This window comes from Camelus bactrianus, chromosome X (genome assembly GCF_048773025.1).
Source record: "Camelus bactrianus isolate YW-2024 breed Bactrian camel chromosome X, ASM4877302v1, whole genome shotgun sequence".
NCBI lineage: Eukaryota > Metazoa > Chordata > Mammalia > Artiodactyla > Camelidae > Camelus > Camelus bactrianus.
In genome coordinates this window covers 43,001,829-43,016,030 of record NC_133575.1, presented here as the reverse complement: position 1 = coordinate 43,016,030, position 14,202 = coordinate 43,001,829, and positions in this window count along the sequence as shown.

The window sequence follows — 14,202 nt, the reverse complement described above, 5'->3', positions numbered from 1 at the left end:
ATTAATGTGGTAGACAGCTTGGGAAACTAGCCAAAAAGAAGATAAAAAGCTCTTTATGTCGAGCTGTTTATTGCAGCATTATCTATATTAGTGAAAAATTGGAAATACTTAAGTAAATGATGGTGTTTCCACTCAATGGAATATTATGTGGCCATTAAAATTATAATTATGAAGACACTGTAGCAACACAGCAAATGATAATGATATAATGCTAAGTGACACAAGCAGAATATGAAATTGCATCTATGCTATGATTATAAGTATGTAAAAATGATGTATGCATATTGCCAAGCCCTGGCGAGGCAAGCATAAAAAATGAAAGCAGATGATTAATTGGGGCAGCAGGATTATCAGAGAATTATGTTTTCTTTTCTTTTGATTTGTGTTGATGTCATTGACGCCATTACAAAGGAAAAAAATAAAAGTACATAGGTAGCAGACAAATGGAACCATGACCTTGAAAATTGGACAGAGAGGGCTGGTGCCAGAGATGTGAATCCCCCCAAAATGATGCTGCCCGGGTGAAAGAAGGCTAAGTAAAGCTGGCATGGAAAAGAAGGGGTGAGTTTGGGAGATGTACACCATTATTGTCTGCCTGCTCCCACTCCTGCAAATCTGGGACCTGGGCACTTTCTACCTGTGCTGGAATCAAGGGGATTCTGGACAGCAAATCTATCATAAATTTGGACCATAACCAAATAACTCATAAAAACGGCTTTGCCAAATACATGTTATCTCTAAAAAAAAAAGAGAGAGAGAGAGAGTAGGGGATTTGAAATAAAAAGACCACAGCTCTGTTACTTACTAACTGTGATCTTTGGTGCAAGTTTAGGAACCTCTCTGAGCCTCAGTTTGATAATCTGTAAAATGGAGCTAAAAATCATTAACTCACAGAGTTGTTGTGAAGAGTAAGTGGAAGAGAATGCTTATGAAAGCCCTTTGTAAATGACAAAGCCTCTACAGCTATAAAGAGTTATTATTACCATTACCATCATCATTATAGTTATTATGTCTTCCAACTTGGCTTGAAATCCATAAGACATTTATTTCAATAATGAGCAAACACTTCTGTAACCATTTGAAGGAGGAGCTATCAGTCATTCAAGAGTCAATAGAGCCTAGTTCAATGGTTCTCAACTCTGGCTGCTGTTAGAATCACATGGGGAGATTTTTTTTAAATCAATACCCAGGCCCCACCCCTAACCAATTAAGGCAGAATGGAGTTGGAATCTAGGCAAGGGTGTTTTTTAAAGCTCCCAATTTGTACCTGGGGTTGAGATCCACTGGTAAGTGGGCTCTGAAGCCAGGTAGCCCTGACTTCAAATTCCAGATTAAATTTTGTCTCCTCCACTTACTAAGTGTGTGACCTGGGAGTAGTTACATAATCTCTCTAAGCCTCACTTTCCTTATCTTTGAAATAGAAACAACAATGGTACCTACCGTAGTCCTGAGGATTAAAGGAGTTAATACATGTGAACGACTTTAGCACAATGCCTAGCACACAGTAAGGGCTAGGAGGTGTCAGCTGGTTGTTATTTGTAGGCCTACTCCAAACTCATCCTTGGGTATCAATCTTGACCACAGCAGAGGGAAGAGAAGGTGCAGCATGGAGTCTGCTTTATCACCAGTCTTGCTTTGACTTTGTAACTCCAAGCTCCCAGAGGCTGGTCTCTTTGCTCAGATGTTCTAATACCTTTAGCTTGAATCCCTGACATATGACTTTTACAACTGGCCCTCCTTAATGAAAATTGACTTCCCCTGAAGATATCATAGGCCCGTTTCTCTCTTCAATATCCAGGCCTACTGTGTGCTGTGGACTAGTCTTGGTTGTCGCTTGAATAACAAACCTGTCAGTTAGGCTAGATTCCACTTGCGAACTTTCACCTAAGCCTTGCCCATTTGGGATCCACCCAACCCAAATCTTGCTTCTGAAGCATTTCTGAAAAGAATACCATCCAGATTGGTACACTCTCCACCTTTCTGGAGCAAAGGATAGAGATAAAAGTCATCCTAGATTTATTATCTAATGGGGAAGTGAGAAGCTAGTAGAAAGAGGCTGGGCATATCTCTCGCTCTTTTTTTTTTTTTTTTTGCTGAGGGCCGTCTCTCTTGAGTGTATCCAGTCTACACTGGTGACAGGCATCTGCAATAACTAAAAATACCTGAACATTTTTGGAACTCTGTATTAGTTTCCTGTGGCTGCTGTAACAAATCACCACAAACTTGGTGGCTGAAGACAACACACATTTATTTTTTCACATTTCTATAGGTCAGAAGTCCCAAATCAGTCTCCCTGGGCTGAAATCAAGGTGCCAGTAGGGCCATGCTCCTTCCGGAGGCTCTAGGGGAAAGTCCAGTCCTTTCTTCTTCCAGCTTCTGGTGGCTACCAGCAATCCTTGGATTGGGGCTACATCACTCCAATCTCTTCCTCCTTGGTCACGTTGCCTTATCAACATTCTCTCTGTCTCCCTCTTATGAGGACACACATGATTATATTTAAGGACCTCCCAGATAATCCAGGATGATCTCCCCACCTCAAGGTCCTTAAATTAATCACTTCTGCAAAGTCCTTTTCTGCCATCTAAGACAGCATTAACAGGTTCAAGGGATTCCAATGTGGATATCTTTCGGGGGACCAGGATTCAGCCTACCATGCACACCAAGGTGTTTTCTCCTTTAATTCCCCTCAAGCCCTCTGCCTCGTTCCCTCCTGCCTGAGAAACAAGGCCATTTAGGCTTCATGGATTTTGTCCGTGTCTCTTCTGTGTGTTTTATGGTCTGTTTGTTGTCTGTTATTTGTTTGAATGGCCATTGCAGGGCCCTGAGAGCTTAGTGGCCTGGAAATGAATTCTAGCATTCTTAGGAGAGGTTCCCTTGCTTTGGCTATGTGGATCTGGGCCTCGCTGGAGCGGACCGTCAAGGGGCCAAATGGTTTGTTTCTTTGGAGAGATGGGACAATTGCTGGCCTGGAGTTTCCTGCTTCTATCCTGAGTCCCACGCCCTACAATTTTGATTTGACCCCTTCCTGCTAGTACTGAAAGAGTAGACACCCCGATAGCCAAATTGAGACTCAGAGGCAGAGTTTTGGGAGAATTAGAGAAGGACAGCTTTATTGCTTTGCCAGGCAAAGGGGATTCACAGTCCCTAAGGCATTAGCCTGCTGTGACTCCCCTTCACCTGGCAAAGCAATAAAGCTGTCCTTTAATTCTCCCAAAACTCTGCCTCTAAGTCTCAATTTGGCTATCGGGATTCAGAAGCCAATTTTTCAGCAACAGTACCCACTCCTTAGGTGTAACCCCGTAGCCCACTCTGTGCCACGCACTAAGGCTGCTGTGTTGGGAGATATACAAATAATAGCAGGGGAGAGACAAAAGTAAGCATAATTCCAGTGCAGCCTCCTGAGTGTGATACTAGGAATCCTAAGGTGTTATACCCCACTGAGAAGGGCCCTGACCCAGATGGGAACTGTGTGCAGGTGTTCAGGAATCCCTGAGCTACCTCCAACAGAATGGCTGTCTCACTTGCCCTAATTCTCCCTGCCCCAAGATGCTCTAGGCAAAGTATGTTGTGGACACAAGGCTGCGGTCGTGGGTGGTAAAAGAATTTATCAAAGGCCATGCACGAGGAAGATTTAGGGAAGTTTAATAAATATGCTGCTACAGGCAACAGAGGGCCACACAGTCAAGGGGTGCCTGTGTGAGCACCGAGGGAGAACATGCAGGGTCTTTTATTGGGGGGAAGGGGCTGTGCACACAAGGATTAGGGGCTGCATGATCAATTTGTGCACAGGTACCTGATTGGTTGTAAGATCTGTCAGGAGCTTTCTCTGAATATTTGGATTTATGACTCTTATAAGGGCAGGATGTCAAGCCTGTAAACCTAGGGTATTATGAAACTGGCTATTTCTTGGGGTGGTTTAACTTTGTTAAGGTAAACACAAATCAAGAGATGTTTTTGTCTTGCAGAAATGCAGGTAGGCGGAGTGGTCCAGGCAGTGGGGCGTGGGGGTTAAGGTGTCAATAGGCTCCAGGCACACAGAGAGCCTAGGGGTGGGGGTTTTATGACTCCAGAGAGTGCCAGCTGGCTCCACAGAGCACACGCATGGCAGCTAGTGTACTTGGAGTCCTGACTTTCTTATTTGATCACTGCATGACTTTGCCAGGTTAGTCTAATCTTTTTGTTTTGTTTTGGTTTGGTTTGGTTTTTATTGGGGGTGGGGGAGGTAGTTAGGTTTATTTATTATTTTATTATTTTATTTTTAATTTAATGGAGGTACTGGGGATTGAACCCATGACTTCGTGCATGCTAAGCATGTGCTCTGCCACTAAGCTATACCCTCCCCGCCAGTCTAATCTTCTGAGCCTCAGTTTCCCCTTGTGGTAAAATTGAGATGGGAGTTGTATTACTAATATCACTTACATTAATAATAGTTCTATTAACAACCCATATCATAATAGTGATAATTCATAATAACTCATATCATAATAGTTATATGAATGGATGATTGTGAGGATTCAATGAACAAGGGATGTGAACAGGGCTTTATAAAATATAAAGTACCATAACCTGTTCTAGCTGTTATTCTTAGCCCAGCACTCTGTCTTTTCTTCCCTTGCCCACTTTCCAGCTTCCTGCAGGCTAGTTCATGCTAAGCTTCTGTTGTAGCTAATTCAATCCTGCTTCTTTCACTGTTTCCTGACTCATTCCTTGCTCTACACACATCAGGGAACAATTTGTTTCTCACCTATTGTTCGGTTTCCAGTCAATCTCTTGTCAGTCGTACATTCACATTTATAAACAACCCTACTAATTCAAAGGGGATTGTTTATCAGCCTTCCAAATTTATGCTCAGTCTGAATGTAATTTCTCTCCTGAGTTCCAGACACTCATGCAGTCAGCCAGGATTTACTGAGCACGTACTAAGGGACGAGGTACTGTGTATGCATGTGTGTGTGTGTTTAATGGAGGTACTGGGAATTGAACCCAGGACCTCACACATGCTAAGCATATACTCTACCACTGAGCTATACTCCCACAACTCCAGGTACTCTGTTAAGCACTAGGTATAAAAATGAGAAAACAGTCCTGGTCTCTGGCCTCAGGGAGCTCACAGGCTGGTGGAGGGGTCAGACAAGCAAACGAGTGATTTAAGTTTAGTGTGAAGGTACCATTAGAAGAAAGCACAAAGTTTTGGAAAAGCAAATGAAGGGGCAGCATAACTCAGACTCAGTGGGTAGGTGTCATCAAGCGAGGCCTCCCAGAGATGATACCCCAGAGGGGGCAATATCTAAGCCAAGGCCTAAAGGATAAATAGAAATTAGGTGAGATGGAGGAAGAATTTTCCAAACAGAATGGGATCTGTTCTGGCTAAATTGGAAAAACTTTAGTGTGGTGGGAGTGTGGAGTGTGAGGAGAGTGCTGGTGGGTGGTGAGTATGGAAGAGGAGGCAAGAGAGAGAGGCAGCAGCACTATCGTATTGGCCATATTCAGAGCCATGTATTGACTTTATTTCCAGGGAAGTGGGAAACCATGAAGAGTTTTCAAGAGTTACATATCACATATGCATTTTAGAAATCCTTCTCTAGTATTGTTTTGGCAAGTCTGGGTCTTTTGTGATTCCATATAAATTCTGGGACATGGAAAGCAAATTGATGGTTACCAAAGGGGAAAGGGGGCGGGAAAGGGGGCAGGAAAGGGATAAATTAGGAATCGGAGATTAGCAGATACAAACTACTATATAAAAAAGATAAACAACAAGCGCCTACTGTATAACACAGGGAATTCTATTTAATAGCTTGTAATAACTTATTATGAAAAAGATATGTATAACCAAATCACTACGCTATACACCAGAAACTAATGCAACATTATAAATCAACTATACTTTAGTTAAAAAAAAAAAGATTTGGGATCAAAAAAAAAAATCCTTGTCACTGTTTTAGATTGGAAGAAAGCAACAGCTGGATGTAAGGAGGCCAGTTGGGAGGCCCATGCAGGGATCCAGATGAGAGCATGTGATGACCCAGATAGGGTGATGGCAGTGGGGATGGAGCAAGTTAGAGCAATGCAAGAGAGATTTGGATGGTAGGGTCAAGGGAATTTGCTTGGTGATTGATCAGATGTGAGGGCCAAGGAGGAGGAAGGAGTCAGAGTTCCCATATTTCTGACCTCGTCATCTGGGCGGACAGCAATGCCATGCACTGGAAGAGGGAGCCCTGGAGGAAGGGCAGCTGCAGGGTAGAAGAAAACAGTTCATGGAGTTTGGGACATGTTGATTTCCAAGTGTCTACAAAACATCCAAACAGATGTGTGGATGTGCAGAAGTTAAGATCAGGTGGGAGAGAGATGTGGCATCAACTAACTAGGGCTGCTCATTGGAGCCATGTAAGTAAATGGGATGGCTCATGGGGAGTGTCTAGAGAGAAATGAGGAGAGGAGCTGAGGACAGGGCCCTGAGGAGGGAGCCCCAGTATTTAAGAGGCAAAGAAGAGGAGCAGAGAATCTGCCTCTTAGTGAATATGTAATAAACATTGCCAAATGAATGAAAGTAGACTGAGAAGATTAGCCTAGAGATAATTAACCATCTTTGGGATGGAGAAAATGAGAGATAAGCCTTCAGAAAGGATGTCAGGCTTGAACTACATCATAAAGGATGACTAGGAATTCATCAGGAAGACCAGGGAGGAAAATTTCATTTCAAGAAGTGTAAAGAATATGTTCAAAGGTTCAAAAACATAAAAAGTCATGGCCTTTGCACATGGAATCCTCCGGATTCCACCTGTGTCTTTTCCATTATGATCTGGCTGTGTATCCTTAATAAATCTTAACATCCTTAATAAAATCCTGTAATAAATCTCAGCCATGGGTATGAAAACACCAAAGTCATGGTATGTACTCTGAAGATTTTCTGATTTACTATACAAGTGCCTTACTTTCTTTTTAGATCTTATTTTTTTAATTTTTTAAATTGAAGTATAGTCAGTTACAATGTGTCAGTTTCTTAGAACTGTATTCATGGCTCTCTCCATAACCAAGGGAGCCTAGATTCAGGTGGTAAACACATTTCATGCTGCACTCCAACTGAATGGTAGCGACTACTCAGAGTGATGTGTTAAGTAGGACTCAGAGGCTTCAAGTAGACTCAGAGTGCTGTGATTGATTAGCAATGCCTGCTATGGATGATGGATAGAGGAGCTGTGGTACATGTGCCTTATGTCTCTCAAGCCATCCCAGACTTTCCTTTAGCTTTTACCTCTCCCCTTGCCACCTGACTCCTTAGAGGGTGAGGATGGAATTCATGAATCAGGAATTAGCAACTAACTGTGAATTGGCAACTCTCTGCCGTAAAGGATATGGTCTTCATGAGAGAATGAATATTTATCGAGAATTTATTCATGGATCAATCACTGACTAGGTATGTACTATATGCCAGGAACTAAAACTAGCCCCTAGGGATTCCATCTAGAATACGCAACTGTTCACTCAGCCACAGACTTCATTATGCTGACCTAATGGTATAAATCCCAGATTCGAGGCTCCACGGTTAAAGAAGGCATGGCTCTTTTATTCCCAGAACATGGGCAATATCCAGATTTAACTCTAAGGCACTAGCATGCACTAAAGGTCTGTTTATTGTGATCTGGTTCTGTTTTTTACCTTAGCTTCTGCGGTGTTTACTGGCCCAGTGAGCACAGAAAAAAGAGCGACTTGCTCTTACAAAACCTTGTAAATCACACAAGCATATTCAGCACAATCTAGCATACTCTTTCTCACACAGCAACTGCTCAAAGCTTGTTTTGTGTCTGCCTCTTACTTACCCTGCACCCTTCATCTTTCTATTCTTGCATAAACCTCCGTATTGGTCCTGAAACTCACTGCAGGACTGTTCTGGGTATTGTGTGATGAAGGTGAATGAGTGATAAAGAGGGCTCGCCGGAACCTTATCGAAAGCTGCAGGGCCAGTTCTGGGGACTCCAGGAAGGCCATCATTCCTCTCCAGCAAACTGACAAGGAAATAGGCAATTGCTGCAGGCCAAACAGCAGAATTGAAATTGTGAACCCCTTCAAGGCCTGGGAAATTTGAAGCAGCAGAGTGAAGGTTTTAGCAGCAAGGAGGCAGAGGTGAGAAAGTTTGGGAGCTGAGACGTCCAGAGGGGCTCATGACCAAGCAACAGGCAGGGTGCGAGGTGGCGGGAAAGGAAAACCAGGTGAAGCTGCTTTGCCCAGTCATGTCAGTCCATCTGTGCATCTCAGTTCCCAGGGTGCAGAGAGAGCCATTACTGATCAGAGTGTCATGTCCATAGGAAAGGTGTGGAGGCAGGGGAAAAGTTCTCAGAACTACTGGCTAAACAGTAAATCTCTCTCAAGAGAGAGGGCTTGGGGTTTCTGTAAAGAAAACATTTCACTGCTTGTACTGGGGTTGCAGAGTTCAAAACCTGTATTATAGAAACCGGACTCTACTGTTACTATTTTCTATGATTATCTTCTGTTTTCTCTTAGGATTTAGTAAAATTCCTTTAGAGAATATAAGCTACCCTAAAGAAAATTGGAAAATAGGACTTTCATTCCCCCTAGGATTGGCTTGATTTTTAAAGAGAATGGAAACCCCCAGAGGGCTGGGCATCATAGATTCTTTTATTCATTCATTCATCAAATAGTTAATGACTTGCATGTTCTAGGCACTCTGCTAGAGTGGCCCAGACAGACCCAGCAGTGGCCAACTGTGAAGTTCAGACCTCCAGATTTTAAAAGTTCAGGTTCTCTGAGCATTCTGTGTTGCAGTGACACTTGTCCAAAATTGGTACCTCCAAATAGTTGGGGTACTTAAAGGGTGCCAGTGAAAAACAGCTTTTTGCCCTTCAAGGGGAAGAAGGAATCACTCAAAACCCAGAAGATCTGGCTGTGAGGTCTTTCCTCCTGTCCCATCTCTTCAGGCTTGTTTTTTGCTGTGGAGCAAGTGACCAAAATCTAACCTGAGAAACAAGAAACAAGACAGTGATGGCTATAAAGGGAGTGACCAGGAGCAACTGAGATTCTCCTTTACTTTCCCACATCCAATATACGTGATTCACAAAAAAGCAAAATACAATAGGTAGATTTACAAAAATCCATTCATCCCACAGTGGTGGAAGGCAGGAAGGGAGAGTGGGAGGGTAAATGGAACAGGGAGAAAAAGTATTCAAATCAGTCCAGGCACGGGGGGCTGGCAAATTGCTAGAAAAAAGCTAAAGAAAGATCTGTGGTCCTTTCAGACTCAGATAATTGTGTAATAGTTAAGGTAAGTAAGGCTATTTGCTATAACTTACGAACTCCCCAATATAAGGGATTTAACTCAAAAAAGCATATTTCTTGCTTACATCAAAGTTTATTGTGGGTCAGCTTGGGAAGGGAGGCTCTACTCCACAAAGTCATTTAGAGATCCAGGCTTGTTCCATCCTCCACTAAAGACCCGCTAAGCATCACTCAGCTGGCATATGGGGAGAGAGATAACCACTTTGTCACAGAAGTGACACAGCATGTGGTCATGTGGCCCCATTTAGCTGCAGGAGGGCTGAGAGATACAGTGCAATGATATGCTAAAGAGGATATTTGAAACCAGGGTTTGATGAACATGTAGCAGGTCTACCCCAGATGGAATGGTCAATTCAATCTGAAAGGGGCAAGAGAATCTTCACAGAAGACATGACTCCTGAGTGGAATATCTAAAGAGAAGTAGGGGTTGGGTATTAAAGTGAAATAATGCCATGGGAAAAAAATGAAACCCCAGGGGATGAAGTTGGGGTTGCTGTGACAGCTATATCTTCCTATATGGAGAATCTCTTTCCAGAACTCATTTGATTTAAATCATTTCCCTCCCCCCCATTCCCTACCCATCTTCTTTCCTATTCATCCTTAAAAGTCTCAGTTTAAATGTTACTTCTTCTAGGAGAGTCTTACCTGATCAATAGACAGGGGGAACTTTTCCTGCATTGTGGTCTTATAGCATCCAGTGTTTTTGTTGTAACTATTTAAATGTCTATTTTTTTCTTACACTGTAAGTACCATAAGGACAGGGACCATGTCTGGTTTTACTTATCATTGTGTCTCTAGTGATTAGTACTGTGCCTGTCAACATAGCAGTCCCTTGGTAAGTATTTGTTAGATGAATGAGTCTGCCTTCCCAAAGCATCCTCTGACAGCACTTTTCTCAGTCATTCATGCAGTTAATCAGTCAACTGATACTTAGTCCTCATTAAGTGCTAGATATCCTTTTGTATACTGGAGTTAATGATGAATAAAATACTGTCCTTTTGGTTTGATCGTTGTTACCTCTATCCCCATTCCCTTGAAAGAAGTTAGGGTGGCCAACTCATCCTGGTTTGTCCAGGGCTTTCCTGGTTTCAGCACTGAAAATATCATATCCCGGGAGTCCCCCACCCCCAGTGCTGTACAATCTGGGACAGTTGGTCACTCTAGAGTCTGCTTCTTGTCTCTATCCCAGATATCCAGCATTGTACCTGGCACATGATAAGTTCTTAATGAAGACTTCTTGACAGTATGTGTGTGGGCTGGTATATGAATGCGGATGTGGATTTGGATGAGTGAATGGATGGCTGGGTGGGTGAATGGATGTGCTCACTTAGGGAGCTTCTCAAAATCTAGAGGGAAGGAAAAGTGACACCTGGAGATCACAAAACACTCAGGAAAGGTCTGCTGCAGAGGGCTGGGGGGGGTGACCTTCCAGGAGTGAAAGTAGTAACACTGTTCTTTGGCCACTTGTCTGAATGAGACTGATCTGGAGTTTTCTATAGACCCAGAGGTGAGGAGTGATTGGCCACTGAAAGAAACTTCTAGCTAGGATAACAGGTGTCAGGGTGACCTGGCACAAAAAGTCCTCATTCCACCTTTCTAGTCTCTGGGATTAATATCCCCTGGTTGTATTCTCAGGGGGAGGTCAAGGTATAAATTAATATTTTTAAGACCTCATTCTGAGAAGAAAATGCAATAAGACTATTGCATGGAGGAGAGATGTGGAGAGGTGAGAAAATAGCCAGAGTGTGATAATAATTGCAGCTAATTACATGTTTAATGACTTAATTGATAAAATATAGCTAATTAAAGTACATTTACTTTTTTTCCCAGCCCAGATTCCTGGTGGAGAGGGGTCAAAATTTTCAAATAATTATTTTCAGGGCATTATAGTAGCTGTGTACTCTTAGAAATCTATTCTCTACTGTTTTCTAGAATGTTCCTCCACCCCAACTCCACCCTTATTCTTCAAAAATGAATCACTTTGGAGAAATCTTTGTGGATTCCTCCAAGCACTCAGAGTATTTGGTTCCTCCCCTTTTATGACAGGTATCCTTGACTAGTACTGTGAGTTATAAATGTCTCCTTCCCACTGCCCTGAGTACAGATACAGATTCAAGTATCTACCCTGCCACTTATTAGCTGTATGACTTCCAGCTAGTTGCTTTTTTTCTTTTTTTCCTTCTTTTTTCTTTTTACTTAAACAACAGAAATTTCTTTTCTCACAGTTCTAGAGGCTATTAGTCCAAAATCCAGGTATTGACAGGCTTAGTTTCTTCAGGGGCCTCTCACCTTGACTTGTAGATGACCTGTGTCTCACTGCATCATCGCAGGGTGTTTCCTCTGTGCACAAGTGGCCCCCTTTTGTGTGTTTAAATTTCTCCTTGTGTGCCCAAATTTCCTCTTCCTATAAAGACAAGTGAAATTCCACTAAGACCTATCCTTCTGGCCTCATCTTTTTTTAAATTTATTTTTTTTAACATTTTTGGGAGGGGGTAATATAGGTTTATATTTATTTTTTTAATGGAAGTACTGGGGGGTTGAACCCAGGACCTTGTGCATGCTAAGCACAAGCTATATATACCCTCCCCACCTGGCCTCATCTTAATCACCCCTTTACAAGCCCTATCTCCAAGTACAGTCACATTCTACGGTGTGGGGGAGAGTGTGGCTTCAACATGTGACTATGTCCACCCATAATTACTTGACAAAGTAAATACAGTTACAAGCCAATCTCACTTACAAACATAGATACAAATGTTGGCAAACTCAATCCAACAATAAATAAAATTATAAAACTGTAAGACTAAGTTTGGTTTTCCCCAGAATACATGGCACTTTTAACGTTAAAAAGGTCATTCAATTTAATTTGCCATATTAACAATTAAAAGGAGAAAATGTAGTCAATTCAATAGATACAGAATATATTTTATGTCAGCCTCTATTCGAGATATGCCCAGCTAGTTACTTAATGTCTCTGAGCTTTAGCGTTTCCTTTTATCAGAGGATAACATTATTTATCTCATAAGGTTTTTGCAAGGATTAAATGAGATAATGTTAAGAAATCTCCTGGCACAAGTGGGCATTTGACAAATATTATTTGCCTCCCTCTTCCCCTTCTTTGAGGAAGGAACTGTGCATTATTTATACATTTTTGGATCTCTGGCCCAGGGCTTGGCACATAGTGGGCCTCAAATATTTGCCAAGCTCCTATCAGGAGGGAACTCTAATTCAAAAAGACATCTGCACCCCAATGTTCATAGCAGCACTATATACAATAGCCAAGACACAGAAACAACCTAAATGTCCATCAACAGATGACTGGATATAGAAGTTGTGGCCTATTTCTACAATGGAATACTACTAAGCTGTAAAAAAAATAATAAAATAATGCCATTTGCAGCAACATGGATGGACCTGGAGATTGTCAGTCTAAGTAAACCAGTAAGAGAAAGAAAAATACTATATGATATCACTCATATTCCACATATCTCTTCTTTATACACACAAATGAACTTATTTACAAAACAGAAACAGACTCATAGACATGGAAAACAAACTTATGGTTACCAGTGAGGAAAGGGGGTGAGAAGGGATGAACTGAGAGTTTGAGATTTGCAGATACTAGATACTATGTATAAAAAAGATAAACAACAAGGACCTACTGTATAGCACAGGGAACTATATTCAATACCTTGTAGTAACCTATAATGAAAAACATATGAAAAGAAATATATGTATGTATATGTATGACTGAAACATTATGTTGTACACCAGAAACTGACACAACATTGCAAACTGACTATACTCCAATTAAAATAAAGTTTGCCAAGCTGAACTGTTAAAGAATCATGGTCACTTTGACGGATGATATTAGGCAAAGTCTCAGTTACTGTATTGTTGTAAAATGTGAGAAACGGGAAAAGGAGGCTGGCCAAAACTATTTGCGAAGTTCAACATGAGCCATGTCCAACTCATCTATTTCTACCTTTTTGATTCAGTACTAATGACATTTTTTATTCACTTTTTTGTTCACATTACACCACTGGCACACTTGTACCTTAGCAATGATCATGTTATAATAAAATTACAGATTTATATTTTGTCTTCTCAGCTAAACTATCAAGTCCTTGAGTACAGAAAATGTGCCTTAAGCATCTTTGTATCTCCTACACCTAGAAAAATTCTTGCCATAAAAATGCCCTTTTGACTTTTTTTTAAACAGTTGAGCTGTTTTTACTTACTTTTACATATCTATGTTTGGTGAAAAACTTCTCCCTAATATGAACCTTGTCTCTTCAACAGAATTGAAATTTCTTTCAAAGGTGGAGGCAATATTTCTCCTACAGATGCTAGCACAGTGTCAGACACACAGTGGGTGCTAATTGCATATTTAATTGACCAGTGCATACTTTCCTACAAGAGAGATGTCATTTCACACCATAAAGGACATTTCTGTGTGAAGCAAAAGATATACAAGGTTCTGATATGGTCCATTAATGCCATATCATATCAGATAAAATTTGATTCCAGTGCAATTGAAGAACAAATAACAGTTTACTTTCTTCTGAAAAAAGAAAAAGAAAATGATGTTACTATTTTTATAGAAACTGGAGGTGGGTAGAGCTCAGTGGTAGAGCATGTCCCTAGAATGCACAACATCCTGGGTTCAATCCTCACTGCCTCCACTAAAAAAAAATTAAAAATTAAAATTTTTAATAAAAATAAAAAAGCAACAGGCCACCCCAAATCCCACCATCCAGAAATAATCAGTGTTAATATTTAGTGAACATTATTTCAGACATCTCTCTCTGCACATACTCAGAAAAGAGATGGATGGATGGCTAGTTTAAAAAAATATATTTTATGAAAATAAGATCATAATGTGCAGGCCAGTTTTTATTAAAAAGTATG